Source organism: Apodemus sylvaticus, chromosome 19 (genome assembly GCF_947179515.1).
Source record: "Apodemus sylvaticus chromosome 19, mApoSyl1.1, whole genome shotgun sequence".
Classification (NCBI taxonomy): domain Eukaryota; kingdom Metazoa; phylum Chordata; class Mammalia; order Rodentia; family Muridae; genus Apodemus; species Apodemus sylvaticus.
The window spans coordinates 30,783,014-30,788,141 of NC_067490.1; the positions used below are offsets into that span (position 1 = coordinate 30,783,014).

Below are 5,128 nucleotides of genomic sequence, written 5' to 3' on the forward strand. Positions count from 1 at the left end.
GACAAGTTAAGTTGGTAAAGGGGCAAAAAATTAATATCATAATGACATATTTATAGTCCACCTATATATTTATATACTGCATATTTCTATATACTACTAATAAAGATAACATAGTTATATGATGCTGAGTTAATCTTGGAAAAAATGAAAATAATGAATATGGACCAGGTAAATAGATGAGGAAACTCTGAGACTGTCCAGAAATGCATCTCTATATTCAATATAGTTGTATAAAATTAAAATGACAGATACGGGTCCAAAGACATGGCTCATTGAGTCAGAGCATGCACTCTTGGAGAGAACCTAAGCTTGACTCCCCTCACCCACATTAGATTGCTCACAGTTACCTGTACCTCCAGCCCCTGGGAATTTGACACCTCTGGCTTCTGCAGACATCTCCGCACATATGCACGTACACCTGCCTACAAAGATAAGCATACGTGCACATCATTGGAAATAATGAAAAAGTAATTTAAAGTAGATTCAATAGTTAGTACAAACATTCAGAAGATGAGTGTAGCTGGAGAAATCCTATTCCTCATTTCAAGTCTATTTACAAACCCAAATGAATCAAGAATGCCAATCAAGCAGCTGTGATGGTAGTAGATACCCGTAATCCCTGCCTTAGGAAGGTGCAGGCAAGAAGGTTAGGAATTTGAAGCCAGCCATACCTATATAGTGAGTTTGAAACCAACCTGAGCTATATGATCCACTTGAAACAAAACAAAATGTCTTAGCATCCTTAGTAAAGATGGAAAATAGATCTATAGTACAGAAGAGGGTGGACGGGGGCGGGTCACATATGGGCATGCATGTACAGTCAGCTTCCTTTGATACAGAGGAACTGCAATAACTTCATGCTCATAAAAAGAAAAGCTTCAATAAATGATGTGGAACAGGTAAATATCTGTGCAGCAGATGTCTGAACACTGATTCTGCTGCGTTGTTTTCTGAACAATATATTCTAAGACACCCTTGGCTACACAGAGCAACGGCTAGGCTGCCTCATCCACTGCTGCCTCTCATTTAATTTGTTAGTTTCTTGGTATTCACGAGAGGTTACAAGTTACTAGTGAAAAAACAAAATGAAAAAGAAAGCTTGCAACCTAAGATGGCGGATGAGAGTGAGACAGCAGTGAAGCTGCCGGCACCTTTGCTGCCACTGATGATGGAAGGGAAAGGAACCGGTGGGCCATGGGCTGTGAGCACTGCAACGATTGTGAGAAGGAGGGCAACAGCCACAACAGGGGTGGCTTGAGTCTAGCCAATGACAGTAGAGCCAAAAAAAGAAAAAGAAACAGCAGAAGGAGGAGGAAAAGGAGGAGAAGGAGGAGCAGAAGGAGGAGGAGGAGGAAGAAGAAGAGGAGGAGAAGGAAGAAGGAGGAGAAGGAAGAGAAGGAGGAGAAGAAGGAGAAGAAGAAAGAAGGAGGAGAAGGAGAAGAAGGAGGAGGAGGAGCAGGAGAAGAAGAAGAAGAAGAAGAAGAAGAAGAAGAAGAAGAAGAAGAAGAAGAAGAAGAAGAAGAAGAAGAAGAAGAAGAAGAAGAAGAAGAAGAAGAAGAAGAAGAAGAAGAAGAAGAGGAGGAGGAGGAGGAGGCAATGACATGGATTCCACCCAGGACCAGCCTGTGAAGATGAACTCTGCCAGCAGAGAGGATCCCGGAAATACAGAAGGCCTTTGAGCTGTTTTCAGTGGGTGAGGGACCTAACAAAACCATGGAGGAGGCCAGTAAACGGAGCTACCAGTTCTGGGATACACAGCCAGTAGAAATGATAAACACCCATGATCCAGTCGAACCTGACAATGACAACATTCACCAGGAGCCCTACATCCTACCCCAGGGCTTCACTTGGGATGCCTTGGGCCTGGGACACCGTGGTGTGCTGAAAGAACTGTCCACCCTCCTGAACGGGAAATATGTGGAAGACGATGATAACATGTCCCGATTCGCTTATCCCCAAGAGCTTCTTTTGTGGGCTCTCCGGCCACTAGGCTGGCTCCTACAGTGGCAGTAGGGTTCGAGTGGTCTCAAGTAGGAAACTGGTTGGGTTGTCAGTGCCATCCCAGCAAACATCCACATCTATGACACAGAGAGGAAGATAGTAGAGAGTAACTTCCTGTGTGTCCAGAAGAAGCACACTCCAAGAGGATGGCTCCAGTTTTGACCCAAGAAATAACTGGTGAGTGTACCTAGAGGGCATTTTCCAAGCTCTTTTCACTGCTGGAGCGGTGTTGCCAAAGACTGTTGGCACCTGCAGGTACTGGCATCCATCCCTAAACCCTTAGAAGCTGATTGAAGTGAAGTTCTCCCACCTGAGCAAAAACATGACCATGCAGCGCACCATGAAGCTGCCAAAGACTCCCAAGACAGCTGAGCTATGACCAACAGAAAAGAAGGACATTCCAGTAGTGCACCAGCTGCTCAGCAGGTACCTGAAGCAGTTTCACCTCAGCCCTGTCAGGAACCAGAGGGAGGTGGAGAACTGGTTCTACTCCCAGGAGAACACCACTGACACTTTTGTTGTTAGTTGTCATTAAAGAATGCCAACCGTCAGGTGACTGGTTTCCTGAGTTTTTATACACTTCCCTCCACCATCATGAACGATCCAATGCACAGGTCTGAAAGCTGTGGCATACTCCTTCTACAATGTCTGCACCCAGTCCCCTCTTCTAGACCTTATGAATGATGCCCTCATTCTAGCCAAAATGAAAGGGTTCAACGTATTCAATGCACTGAATCTCATGGAGAATAAAACTTTTCTGGAAGTTTGGCATAGAGGACAGCAACCTGCAGTATTTCCTGAACAACTAGAAGTGCCGGAGCCAGGGGTGGGGGTCGCCCCCACCCCAGAAGGTTGGGTTGGTGTTACAGCAACCAATTGCCAGTGAGATTCTGGATAAAACCTCTGAGAATCCAAACCAAGAAATGGAACCCTTCCACTTGTTTGGTTTTTAGCAAACAGAACTGAACCAGTTTCACCAAACTGCCAGTGAGGGTGGGGGGGGGGGGGAGGGAGAGGGAGAGAGAGAGGCAGGGAGGAAGGGAGGGAGGAAGATAAATAACTAAAGGGAGTAGGAAGTCACTAGTGAAGAAATCTAAGGAAACTGCTGTGTTTCATAGACTAGATACTGAAATATATATTAAAGCAAAAAAAATTAACTTTTCTGTCAAATAGTAAACTATCAACTATCTAACTCATTAAGAAAAGAGAATACAAATAATAGCATAGTGGAGTGGTTTTGAAAGTTGAAATTTTTGAGTTTTGAGCATGTGATGGCTTAACAATTTTTAGAGCAGGTCACAGCCAGCGGATTATGCTGTAAGGCAAATTCATCCGCCATTAGGTTACAAGGCTTCAGAGGTTGGTCACTGAATACTCATTTTGGCAGCATCATAGAAATGCCTAGTATTAGTGGATAATTGTTTTGCTGAACTTTCTGAACAGAACTTTAGTAGCACAGGAACTAGCCCCAAGTGTCAACAGATGGGATTTCATAAAATAGAAGGGTTTCTACACATCAGTGGCGGCATTCAGCAGAGCACACAAATAGACCACAAAATGGAGCAAACACCAGCTATACTCCAAATAGGAGTACTAATATCCAGCATTTGCAAAGAGCTACAGAAATTAAATCCCAAAGACATAAGCTGCCAATAGACAAATGTGTTCACGAAATGAACAGTTTTCAAAAGGATAAATGCAAATGGCCAATCATTATTTCAGAAAGTTTGCACCATCGCTGGACATCAGGGAAATGCAAATTAAAACTAATCTGAGATGCCACCTCATTCCAGTCTGAATGGCTGTCATCAATGCATCTGACAGCAAGTGTTGGAGAGGATGTTGGGAAAGAAGACCATCTACTGCTGGTAGAAATGCACATTCTGACAGTCTTTTTGGAAATCAGTTTGGAGGTTCCTCAAAAAATTAAAAATAGAACAGCCATATGACATACCTGTTCCACTTCAGGGCTATCCAGAGACCTCCCTATAGCGCCGCAGAGATTTGCGCACCTCCACATTTACTGTTTTATTTACAATAGAAAGGAAATGGAACCAGTCTAGATGTCTGCCCACAGATGAAGGGATGGTGAAAATGTGATTCATACACAAAATGTAATGCTGTTTAACTCTAAAGAAAAACAAAATCTGCTGGAAAACAGTCTCACTTGGAAAGTATTGTATTATTTGACCTAAACCCAGAAAGTAAAAACAAAAAACAAAACATGTTCTCCCTCATATGCAAACCCTAGCCTTTGCTGTATTGTTGTATATGTATAACCAGATGTAAGCAAGGGATTTGCATTAAATTTAGTGCCAAGAAATAGTGACAGTGGGTGATGAGGATGCATGGAAGAGGACACAAACCGAACTGCTTTTCTGGTTTCCCCTTTGACACAGCTTTATTTTTTCCTTGTCTTTTGTGTGAAACACAGGTATATACAAGATAGTAGAAGTGCAAAACCCTATGATAAGCTCCAGAAACAGAAAGCTCTAGAAAACAGTTGGATTCCAATTGTATATAAGTTTACTGAGATGTACAGGGTTGGGACTGGATGAGTGTAGCCGTAGTGGATGTTTCATTTGAAAACTCATCCCAGTGAAGTGACCTACTTTGAAAACTGCTTATGAATTTGAGCTATCTGAATTCAAAGCAGGCATCTCAGCAAACTGCAATTGTGACAGATATCCATTGTAAAAGCTAGAGAATTCAACTACAAATGTTTTATTCACACTTAAGCATCCACAGTTCTTGTCACTGGAAACATGACAATAAAATTTGACCCGATAGCAGGGCCTTTGCAATAGAGTTTTGTCACATGGGCAGTCACTACATAGGTTGATGTGTATGTGTCGAAGTAAATGGATTTACTTTTTGAAAATACTAACTGCTACTTAAAATCACGGCATGATGTTTGCCTATTCCAGAACACTGCTATGAAACTCAGAAGAATTATTTGGTGAACAAGCTGTTTAAAACACTGGCAGAGAATTAAATTAATACTTTTGAAGTCAACAAGGAAAAGGCAATTCTTGACAACTTACAAAAGACCCATAGTGACTTTGCTTAGTTGTAACATCAAGAAGTCCGGATGTAATTGCTGCTTGTAAAGCGAATCCCTTTGTAG

General features: G+C 42.3%; 1 pseudogene; it reads left to right on the forward strand.

Annotated features, from left to right (window-relative positions):
* Window positions 1-1,111: 1,111 nt before the first annotated feature.
* LOC127669181 (glycylpeptide N-tetradecanoyltransferase 1-like) lies at window positions 1,112-2,954 on the forward strand (annotated as a pseudogene).
* Window positions 2,955-5,128: the final 2,174 nt, after the last annotated feature.